The 13,230-nt window shown below is 46.7% G+C and overlaps 1 pseudogene across 1 annotated transcript in view; it reads left to right on the forward strand.

Moving 5' to 3' along the window:
- LOC311119694 (protein flightless-1 homolog) overlaps window positions 1-10,183 on the forward strand; it is a 24,067-nt pseudogene extending 13,884 nt beyond the window's left edge. The window contains exons 5-9 of the transcript XR_014615826.1: window positions 764-849; window positions 2,745-2,906; window positions 4,839-4,942; window positions 7,639-7,814; window positions 10,118-10,183. The product of XR_014615826.1 is annotated as a protein flightless-1 homolog (transcript). The remainder of the gene's footprint in view (window positions 1-763; window positions 850-2,744; window positions 2,907-4,838; window positions 4,943-7,638; window positions 7,815-10,117) is intronic.
- Window positions 10,184-13,230: the final 3,047 nt, after the last annotated feature.

Raw genomic sequence — 13,230 nt, forward strand, 5'->3', positions numbered from 1 at the left:
CTCCACTCACCCTCTCCTCTCTCCCCCCGACCTCCGCTCACCCTCTCCTCTCTCCCCCGACCTCCACTCACCCTCTCCTCTCTCCCCCCGACCTCCACTCACCCTCTCCTCTCTCCCCCGACCTCCACTCACCCTCTCCTCTCTCCCCCGACCTCCACTCACCCTCTCCTCTCTCCCCCGACCTCCACTCACCCTCTCCTCTCTCCCCCGACCTCCACTCACCCTCTCCTCTCTCCCCCGACCTCCACTCACCCTCTCCTATCTCCCCCGACCTCCACTCACCCTCTCCTCTCTCCCCCGACCTCCACTCACCCTCTCCTCTCTCCCCCAACCTCCACTCACCCTCTCCTCTCTCCCTCCTCCAAGAGGGAGGTTGATGTTATTCTACTGATGTTCTATGGTATTCTACTGTTCTACTGATGTTCTATGGTATTGTGCTGTTCTACTGATGTTCTATGGTATTCTGCTGTTCTACTGATGTTCTATGGTATTCTACTGTTCTACTGATGTCCTATGGTATTCTACTGCTGTTCTATGGTATTCTGCTGTTCTACTGCTGTTCTATGGTATTCTGCTGATGTTCTATGGTATTCTACTGTTCTACTGATGTTCTATGGTATTCTACTGTTCTACTGATGTTCTATGGTGTTCTACTGATGTTATATGGTGTTCTACTGATGTTCTATGGTATTCTACTGTTCTACTGATGTTCTATGGTATTCTGCTGTTCTACTGATGTTCTGTGTTATTCTATGTTCTCCAGGACCTGAGCTTCAACCAGCTGACTGAGATCCCCCGAGACCTGGAGAACTCCAAGAACATGCTGGTGCTCAACCTCAGCCACAACAGGTAGAATATCTTATAATCTGTTATAACAGGTGACTAACAGGCCTTATAACCTCTAATAACAGGTGGCATACAGGCCTTATAATCTCTAATAACAGGTGGCATACAGGCCTTATAACCTCTAATAACAGGTGACTAACAGGCCTTATAACCTCTAATAACAGGTGGCATACAGGCCTTATAACCTCTAATAGCAGGTGGCATACAGGCCTTATAACCTCTAATAACAGGTGACTAACAGGCCTTATAACCTCTAACAGGTGACTAACAGGCCTTATAACCTCTAATAACAGGTGACGAACAGGCCTTATAACCTCTAATAACAGGTGACGAACAGGCCTTATAACCTCTAATAACAGGTGACGAACTAACCTCTAATAACAGGTGACTAACAGGCCTTATAACCTCTAATAACAGGTGGCATACAGGCCTTATAACCTCTAATAACAGGTGACGAACAGGCCTTATAACCTCTAATAACAGGTGACTAACAGGCCTTATAACCTCTAATAACAGGTGGCATACAGGCCTTATAACCTCTAATAACAGGTGACTAACAGGCCTTATAACCTCTAATAACAGGTGGCATACAGGCCTTATAACCTCTAATAACAGGTGACTAACAGGCCTTATAACCTCTAACAGGTGGCATACAGGCCTTATAACCTCTAATAACAGGTGGCATACAGGCCTTATAACCTCTAATAACAGGTGGCATACAAGCCTTATAACCTCTAATAACAGGTGACTAACAGGCCTTATAACCTCTAATAACAGGTGACTAACAGGCCTTATAACCTCTAATAACAGGTGGCATACAGGCCTTATAACCTCTAATAACAGGTGACTAACAGGCCTTATAACCTCTAATAACAGGTGGCATACAGGCCTTATAACCTCTAATAACAGGTGGCATACAGGCCTTATAACCTCTAATAACAGGTGGCATACAGGCCTTATAACCTCTAATAACAGGTGGCTAACAGGCCTTATAACCTCTAATAACAGGTGGCTAACAGGCCTTATAACCTCTAATAACAGGTGACTAACAGGCCTTATAACCTCTAATAACAGGTGACTAACAGGCCTTATAACCTCTAATAACAGGTGGCATACAGGCCTTATAACCTCTAATAACAGGTGGCTAACAGGCCTTATAACCTCTAATAACAGGTGACTAACAGGCCTTATAACCTCTAATAACAGGTGACTAACAGGCCTTATAACCTCTAATAACAGGTGACTAACAGGCCTTATAACCTCTAATAACAGGTGGCATACAGGCCTTATAACCTCTAATAACAGGTGGCATACAGGCCTTATAACCTCTAATAACAGGTGGCATACAGGCCTTATAACCTCTAATAACAGGTGGCTAACAGGCCTTATAACCTCTAATAACAGGTGACTAACAGGCCTTATAACCTCTAATAACAGGTGACTAACAGGCCTTATAACCTCTAATAACAGGTGGCATACAGGCCTTATAACCTCTAATAACAGGTGGCTAACAGGCCTTATAACCTCTAATAACAGGTGACTAACAGGCCTTATAACCTCTAATAACAGGTGACTAACAGGCCTTATAACCTCTAATAACAGGTGGCATACAGGCCTTATAACCTCTAATAACAGGTGGCTAACAGGCCTTATAACCTCTAATAACAGGTGACTAACAGGCCTTATAACCTCTAATAACAGGTGACTGGCCTTATAACCTAATACTGACCCTCTCCTCTCAGCATCGATGCCATTCCCAACCAGTTGATCATCAACCTGCCTTATAACCTAATACTGACCCTCTCCTCCTCTCCTCTCAGCATCGATGCCATTCCCAACCAGTTGTTCATCAACCTGCCTTATAACCTAATACTGACCCTCTCCTCCTCTCCTCTCAGCATCGATGCCATTCCCAACCAGTTGTTCATCAACCTGACTGACCTGCTGTACCTGGACCTGAGTGACAACAAGCTGGACAGCCTCCCCCCTCAGATGAGACGTCTCGTTCACCTCCAGACCCTCATCCTGAACAACAATCCCCTGATGCACGCCCAGCTACGGTACCAAGCTTTATAACACATTATAACCCCCTGAAGCATGCATGCCCAGTTACGTCACAAATCTTTATAACACATAACCCCTTGACTTGCACTTAGCTATGGTACGAGGCTTTATAACACATAACACCCTAATACACATTATAACCCCCTGATGCACGCCCAGCTACGGTACCAAGCTTTATAACACATTATAACCCCCTGAAGCATGCATGCCCAGTTACGTCACAAATCTTTATAACACATAACCCCTTGACTTGCACTTAGCTATGGTACGAGGCTTTATAACACATAACACCCTAATACACATTATAACCCCCTGATGCACGCCCAGCTACGGTACCAAGCTTTATAACACATTATAACCCCCTGAAGCATGCATGCCCAGTTACGTCACAAATCTTTATAACACATAACCCCTTGACTTGCACTTAGCTATGGTACGAGGCTTTATAACACATAACACCCTAATACACATTATAACCCCCTGATGCACGACCAGCTACTGTACAAATCTTTATAGATGTTCATATAGCTGGGCGTGCATAATATGAAGCTTTATAAAGCCTTAATACACATTATAACCCCCTGATGCACACCCAGCTATGGTATGAAGCTTTATAACACCTTAATACACATTATAACCCCCTGATGCACACCCAGCTATGTTATGAAGCTTTATAACACCTTAATACACATTATAACCCCCTGATGCACACCCAGCTATTATATGAAGCTTTATAACACCTTAATACACATTATAACCCCCTGATGCACACCCAGCTATGATATGAAGCTTTATAACACCTTAATACACATTATAACCCCCTGATGCACACCCAGCTATGATATGAAGCTTTATAACGCCTTAATACACATTATAACCCCCTGATGCACACCCAGCTATGATATGAAGCTTTATAACGCCTTAATACACATTATAACCCCCTGATGCACGCCCAGCTATTATATGAAGCTTTATAACGCCTTAATACACATTATAACCCCCTGATGCACACCCAGCTATGATATGAAGCTTTATAACACCTTAATACACATTATAACCCCCTGATGCACACCCAGCTATGATATGAAGCTTTATAACGCCTTAATACACATTATAACCCCCTGATGCACGCCCAGCTATGATATGAAGCTTTATAACACCTTAATACACATTATAACCCCCTGATGCACGCCCAGCTATGATATGAAGCTTTATAACACCTTAATACACATTATAACCCCCTGATGCACGCCCAGCTATGATATGAAGCTTTATAACACCTTAATACACATTATAACCCCTTGATGCACGCCCAGCTACGGTACCAGGCTTTATAACACCTTAGTACACATTATAACCCCCTGATGCATGAACAGCTATGATATGAAGCTTTATAACACCTTAATACACATTATAACCCCCTGATGCACACCCAGCTATGATATGAAGCTTTATAACACCTTAGTACACATTATAACCCCCTGATGCACGCCCAGCTAATGATATGAAGCTTTATAACACCTTAATACACATTATAACCCCCTGATGCACGCCCAGCTATGATATGAAGCTTTATAACACCTTAATACACATTATAACCCCTTGATGCACGCCCAGCTACGGTACCAGGCTTTATAACACCTTAGTACACATTATAACCCCCTGATGCATGAACAGCTATGATATGAAGCTTTATAACACCTTAATACACATTATAACCCCCTGATGCACACCCAGCTATGATATGAAGCTTTATAACACCTTAGTACACATTATAACCCCCTGATGCACGCCCAGCTAATGATATGAAGCTTTATAACACCTTAATACACATTATAACCCCCTGATGCACGCCCAGCTATGATATGAAGCTTTATAACACCTTAATACACATTATAACCCCCTGATGTGGTCCTGTGTGTGAGCAGCCAGCTGCCAGCCATGGTCGCCCTCCAGACTCTCCACCTGAGGAGCTCCCAGAGAACACAGAGCAACATGCCTACCAGTCTGGAGGGACTGGCTCACCTGGCAGGTAACACACACACCTGGCAGGTAACACACACACCTGGCAGGTAACACACACACCTGGCAGGTAACACACACACCTGGCAGGTAACACACACACAAACACACACACCTGGCAGGTAACATACACACACACACACACCTGGCAGGGAACACACACACCTGGCAGGTAACACACACACCTGGCAGGGAACACACACACAAACACACACACCTGGCAGGTAACACACACACACACACACACACACCTGGCAGGTAACACACACACACACACACACACCTGGCAGGTAACACACACACACACACACACACCTGGCAGGTAACACACACACACACACACACACACTCACACCTGGCAGGTAACACACACACACACACACACACACCTGGCAGGTAACACACACACACACACCTGGCAGGTAACACACACACACACACACACACACCTGGCAGGTAACACACACACTCACACCTGGCAGGTAACACACACACACACACACACCTGGCAGGTAACACACACACACACACACACACACCTGGCAGGTAACACACACACACACACACCTGGCAGGTAACACACACACACACACACCTGGCAGGTAACACACACACACACACACCTGGCAGGTAACACACACACACACACACACCTGGCAGGTAACACACACACACACACACCTGGCAGGTAACACACACACACACACACACCTGGCAGGTAACACACACACACACACACCTGGCAGGTAACACACACACACACACACCTGGCAGGTAACACACACACACACACACCTGGCAGGTAACACACACACACACACACCTGGCAGGTAACACACACACACACACACACCTGGCAGGTAACACACACACACACACACCTGGCAGGTAACACACACACACACACACACCTGGCAGGTAACACACACACACACACACCTGGCAGGTAACATACACACCTGGCAGGTAACACACACACCTGGCAGGGAACACACACACCTGGCAGGTAACACACACACCTGGCAGGTAACACACACACACACACACACACACACACCTGGCAGGTAACACACACACACACACACACCTGGCAGGTAACACACACACACACACACCTGGCAGGTAACACACACACACACACACACACCTGGCAGGTAACACACACACACACACACACACCTGGCAGGTAACATACACACACACACACACACACACACACACACACACACACACACACACACACACACACACACACACACACCTGGCAGGTAACACACACACACACACACACCTGGCAGGTAACACACACACACACACACACATACCTGGCAGGTAACACACACACTCACACCTGGCAGGTAACACACACACACACACACCTGGCAGGTAACACACACACACACACACCTGGCAGGTAACACACACACACACACACACACACTCACACCTGGCAGGTAACATACACACACACACACACACACACACCTGGCAGGTAACATACACACACACACACACACACACACACACACACACACACACACACACACACACACCTGGCAGGTAACACACACACACACACACACCTGGCAGGTAACACACACACACACACACACATACCTGGCAGGTAACACACACACTCACACCTGGCAGGTAACACACACACACACACACCTGGCAGGTAACACACACACACACACACCTGGCAGGTAACACACACACACACACACCTGGCAGGTAACACACACACACACACACCTGGCAGGTAACACACACACACACACACACCTGGCAGGTAACACACACACACACACACCTGGCAGGTAACACACACACACACACACACCTGGCAGGTAACACACACACACACACACCTGGCAGGTAACATACACACCTGGCAGGTAACACACACACCTGGCAGGGAACACACACACCTGGCAGGTAACACACACACCTGGCAGGTAACACACACACACACACACACACACACACCTGGCAGGTAACACACACACACACACACACCTGGCAGGTAACACACACACACACACACCTGGCAGGTAACACACACACACACACACACACCTGGCAGGTAACACACACACACACACACACACCTGGCAGGTAACATACACACACACACACACACACACACACACACACACACACACACACACACACACACACACACACACACACACCTGGCAGGTAACACACACACACACACACACCTGGCAGGTAACACACACACACACACACACATACCTGGCAGGTAACACACACACTCACACCTGGCAGGTAACACACACACACACACACCTGGCAGGTAACACACACACACACACACCTGGCAGGTAACACACACACACACACACACACTCACACCTGGCAGGTAACACACACACACACACACCTGGCAGGTAACACACACACACACACACACACCTGGCAGGTAACACACACACACACACACCTGGCAGGTAACACACACACACACACACCTGGCAGGTAACATACACACACACACACACACACACCTGGCAGGTAACACACACACACACACACACCTGGCAGGTAACACACACACACACACACACACACACACACACACCCCCACCTGGCAGGTAACACACACACCTGGCAGGTAACACACACAAGCCAAGACTAAACTCAGGAAATGAATTTCCTTCAACCCGTGACGTCTCTCCTCAGACGTGGACCTGTCCTTTAACGACCTGAGTCGTGTCTCAGAATGCCTCTATACCCTGAGCAGTCTGAAGCGCCTGAACCTCTCCTCCAATCAGATCTCAGAGCTCTCCCTCTGTATCGACCAATGGACTCAGCTAGAGACACTCAACCTCAGCAGGAACCAACTCACATCGCTGCCTGTAAGAACCTGTCTGTCTCTTTCTCTCTGTCTCAGTTCAAGGCTCACCTCTCTGTAGGTCAAGGTTCACCTCTCTGTAGGTCAAGGTTCACCTCTCTGTAGGTCAAGGTTCACCTCTCTGTAGGTCAAGGTTCACCTCTCTGTAGGTCAAGGTTCACCTCTCTGTAGGTCAAGGTTCACCTCTCTGTAGGTCAAGGCTCACCTCTCTGTAGGTCAAGGTTCACCTCTCTGTAGGTCAAGGTTCACCTCTCTGTAGGTCAAGGTTCACCTCTCTGTAGGTCAAGGTTCACCTCTCTGTAGGTCAAGGTTCACCTCTCTGTAGGTCAAGGTTCACCTCTCTGTAGGTCAAGGTTCACCTCTCTGTAGGTCAAGGTTCACCTCTCTGTAGGTCAAGGTTCACCTCTCTGTAGGTCAAGGTTCACCTCTCTGTAGGTGAGGACTCTGTTATGGAAGGTTTAAACATTTTTTAGGTGGTTGTAGAATTTAATTGCTCTCTTCTGGATTTAGTTAATTAGCGGGAATTTGGCCTAATTCTGCTCTGCATGCATTATTTGGTGTTTTACGTTGTACACAGAAAATGTTTTTGCATAATTCTGCATGCAGAGTCTCAATGTTATGTTTTTTTGTGAATTCTTGGTTGGTGAGTGGACCCCACAACCATAAAGGGCTTTATAACTGATTGATGTGTTTTTAGCCAGATCCTAATTGGGTTGTTCCTTTTGATGGCGTAGAAGGCCCCTCTTGCCTTGTCTCTCAGATCGTTCACAGCTTTGTGGAAGTTACCTGTGGTGCTGATGTTTAGGCCGAGGTATCCCTCTCTCTCCATCCCTCTCTCTCTCCATCCCTCTCTCTCCATCCCCCTCTCTCTCTCTCTCCATCCATCCCTCTCTCCATCCATCCCTCTCTCTCTCCATCCATCCCTCTCTCCATCCATCCCTCTCTCCATCCCTCTCTCTCTCCATCCCTCTCTCTCTCTCCATCCATCCATCCCTCTCTCTATCCATCCCTCTCTCCATCCCTCTCTCTCTCCATCCCTCTCTCCATCCCTCTCTCTCTCCATCCCTCTCTCTCCATCCCCCTCTCTCTCTCTCTCTCCATCCATCCCTCTCTCCATCCATCCCTCTCTCCATCCCCCTCTCTCTCCATCCATCCCTCTCTCCATCCCTCTCTCTCTCCATCCCTCTCTCTCTCTCCATCCATCCATCCCTCTCTCCATCCATCCCTCTCTCTCCATCCCCTCTCTCTCTCTCTCTCTCCATCCATCCCTCTCTCCATCCATCCCTCTCTCCATCCCTCTCTCTCTCAATCCCTCTCTCTCTCCATCCCTCTCTCCCCTCTCCATCCATCCCTCTCTCCATCCCTCTCTCTCTCCATCCCTCTCTCTCCATCCCCCTCTCTCTCCCTCTCTCCATCCATCCATCCCTCTCTCCATCCATCCATCCCTCTCTCCATCCCTCTCTCTCTCTCCATCCATCCCTCTCTCTCTCCATCCCTCTCTCTCTCCATCCCTCTCTCTCTCTCCATCCATCCCTCTCTCCATCCCTCTCTCCATCCCTCTCTCCATCCATCCATCCCTCTCTCCATCCCTCTCTCTCTCCATCCCTCTCTCTCTCTCCATCCATCCCTCTCTCCATCCATCCATCCCTCTCTCCATCCCTCTCTCTCTCCATCCCTCTCTCTCTCTCTCCATCCATGGTGTTGTTTAGGCTGAGGTAATTATCATATTGTGTGCTCCCAGGGCAGCAGTGATTTGAAAGGATGTTTGGGGCTTCATTTCAAACGGTGTCGAAATGTTACTTGTCCTTTTCTTAATATTTATAATTAAAGGGAACGGTCCCGAGTTCCGCTCTGCATGCATTATTTGGTCATTTCTTTTGGATATTTAGGATAATTCTGCAGAACTTTGTATTGGGTTTTTCTCCCAATGCTTAATTACAGGTTGGACCCAAAACCTCTCTTCCATATAGTGCAATTGGTAAAATTACACTATTGAATCATTTGCACCAGATTGGGATAGGAATATATATATATATATTTTAAATTGTCTTTTTATGGAGTAAAATGCTTTGCAGGCATTTTTATTTTAGTCCAATCACTGCCAGACCAAATCCACCAGAGGCACTCCTTTTCTGTCCCAGGTAGCATTAGACATGTTCAACCAACCAGGAGGTATTTCCTCCTTTTCTGTCCCAGGTACCATTAGACATGTTCAACCAACCAGGAGGTATTTCCTCATTTGAAGGTCCCAGGTAGCATTAGACATGTTCAACCAACCAGGAGGTATTTCCTCCTTTTCTGTCCCAGGTAGCATTAGACATGTTCAACCAACCAGGAGGTATTTCCTCATTTGAAGGTCCCAGGTACCATTAGACATGTTCAACCAACCAGGAGGTATTTCCTCATTTGAAGGTCCCAGGTAGCATTAGACATGTTCAACCAACCAGGAGGTATTTCCTCATTTGAAGGTCCCAGGTAGCATTAGACATGTTCAACCAACCAGGAGGTATTTCCTCCTTTTCTGTCCCAGGTACCATTAGACATGTTCAACCAACCAGGAGGTATTTCCTCATTTGAAGGTCCCAGGTAGCATTAGACATGTTCAACCAACCAGGAGGTATTTCCTCCTTTTCTGTCCCAGGTAGCATTAGACATGTTCAACCAACCAGGAGGTATTTCCTCATTTGAAGGTCCCAGGTACCATTAGACATGTTCAACCAACCAGGAGGTATTTCCTCATTTGAAGGTCCCAGGTAGCATTAGACATGTTCAACCAACCAGGAGGTATTTCCTCCTTTTCTGTCCCAGGTAGCATTAGACATGTTCAACCAACCAGGAGGTATTTCCTCCTTTTCTGTCCCAGGTAGCATTAGACATGTTCAACCAACCAGGAGGTATTTCCTCCTTTTCTGTCCCAGGTAGCATTAGACATGTCCAACCAACCAGGAGGTATTTCCTCCTTTTCTGTCCCAGGTAGCATTAGACATGTTCAACCAACCAGGAGGTATTTCCTCATTTGAAGGTCCCAGGTAGCATTAGACATGTTCAACCAACCAGGAGGTATTTCCTCCTTTTCTGTCCCAGGTACCATTAGACATGTTCAACCAACCAGGAGGTATTTCCTCATTTGAAGGTCCCAGGTAGCATTAGACATGTTCAACCAACCAGGAGGTATTTCCTCCTTTTCTGTCCCAGGTAGCATTAGACATGTTCAACCAACCAGGAGGTATTTCCTCATTTGAAGGTCCCAGGTACCATTAGACATGTTCAACCAACCAGGAGGTATTTCCTCATTTGAAGGTCCCAGGTAGCATTAGACATGTTCAACCAACCAGGAGGTATTTCCTCCTTTTCTGTCCCAGGTAGCATTAGACATGTTCAACCAACCAGGAGGTATTTCCTCCTTTTCTGTCCCAGGTAGCATTAGACATGTTCAACCAACCAGGAGGTATTTCCTCCTTTTCTGTCCCAGGTAGCATTAGACATGTTCAACCAACCAGGAGGTATTTCCTCATTTGAAGGTCCCAGGTAGCATTAGACATGTTCAACCAACCAGGAGGTATTTCCTCATTTGAAGGTCCCAGGTAGCATTAGACATGTTCAACCAACCAGGAGGTATTTCCTCCTTTTCTGTCCCAGGTAGCATTAGACATGTTCAACCAACCAGGAGGTATTTCCTCCTTTTCTGTCCCAGGTAGCATTAGACATGTTCAACCAACCAGGAGGTATTTCCTCATTTGAAGGTCCCAGGTAGCATTAGACATGTTCAACCAACCAGGAGGTATTTCCTCATTTGAAGGTCCCAGGTAGCATTAGACATGTTCAACCAACCAGGAGGTATTTCCTAATTTGAAGGTCCCAGGTAGCATTAGACATGTTCAACCAACCAGGAGGTATTTCCTCATTTGAAGGTCCCAGGTAGCATTAGACATGTTCAACCAACCAGGAGGTATTTCCTCATTTTCTGTCCCAGGTAGCATTAGACATGTTCAACCAACCAGGAGGTATTTCCTCCTTTTCTGTCCCAGGTAGCATTAGACATGTTCAACCAACCAGGAGGTATTTCCTCATTTGAAGGTCCCAGGTAGCATTAGACATGTTCAACCAACCAGGAGGTATTTCCTCCTTTTCTGTCCCAGGTAGCATTAGACATGTTCAACCAACCAGGAGGTATTTCCTCCTTTTCTGTCCCAGGTAGCATTAGACATGTTCAACCAACCAGGAGGTATTTCCTCATTTGAAGGTCCCAGGTAGCATTAGACATGTTCAACCAACCAGGAGGTATTTCCTCCTTTTCTGTCCCAGGTAGCATTAGACATGTTCAACCAACCAGGAGGTATTTCCTCATTTGAAGGTCCCAGGTAGCATTAGACATGTTCAACCAACCAGGAGGTATTTCCTCATTTGAAGGTCCCAGGTAGCATTAGACATGTCAACCAACCAGGAGGTATTTCCTCATTTGAAGGTCCCAGGTAGCATTAGACATGTCAACCAACCAGGAGGTATTTCCTCCTTTTCTGTCCCAGGTAGCATTAGACATGTTCAACCAACCAGGAGGTATTTCCTCATTTGAAGGTCCCAGGTAGCATTAGACATGTTCAACCAACCAGGAGGTATTTCCTCATTTGAAGGTCCCAGGTAGCATTAGACATGTTCAACCAACCAGGAGGTATTTCCTCATTTGAAGGTCCCAGGTAGCATTAGACATGTTCAACCAACCAGGAGGTATTTCCTCATTTGAAGGTCCCAGGTAGCATTAGACATGTTCAACCAACCAGGAGGTATTTCCTCATTTGAAGGTCCCAGGTAGCATTAGACATGTTCAACCAACCCAGGAGGTATTTCCTCATTTGAAGGTCCCAGGTAGCATTAGACATGTTCAACCAACCAGGAGGTATTTCCTCATTTGAAGGTCCCAGGTAGCATTAGACATGTTCAACCAACCAGGAGGTATTTCCTCATTTGAAGGTCCCAGGTAGCATTAGACATGTTCAACCAACCAGGAGGTATTTCCTCATTTGAAGGTCCCAGGTAGCATTAGACATGTTCAACCAACCAGGAGGTATTTCCTCATTTGAAGGTCCCAGGTAGCATTAGACATGTTCAACCAACCAGGAGGTATTTCCTCATTTGAAGGTCCCAGGTAGCATTATACATGTTCAACCAACCAGGAGGTATTTCCTCATTTGAAGGTCCCAGGTAGCATTAGACATGTTCAACCAACCAGGAGGTATTTCCTCCTTTTCTGTCCCAGGTAGCATTAGACATGTTCAACCAACCAGGAGGTATTTCCTCATTTGAAGGTCCCAGGTAGCATTAGACATGTTCAACCAACCAGGAGGTATTTCCTCATTTGAAGGCGTGGTCAGCTGTTCTGATTCCTTTGGGTTTTCTGAGAGTTGATGTTGAGCCCAGTTGAT

This window comes from Coregonus lavaretus, assembly GCF_964263955.1.
Source record: "Coregonus lavaretus genome assembly, contig: HAP1_SCAFFOLD_889, whole genome shotgun sequence".
Classification (NCBI taxonomy): Eukaryota; Metazoa; Chordata; class Actinopteri; order Salmoniformes; family Salmonidae; genus Coregonus; species Coregonus lavaretus.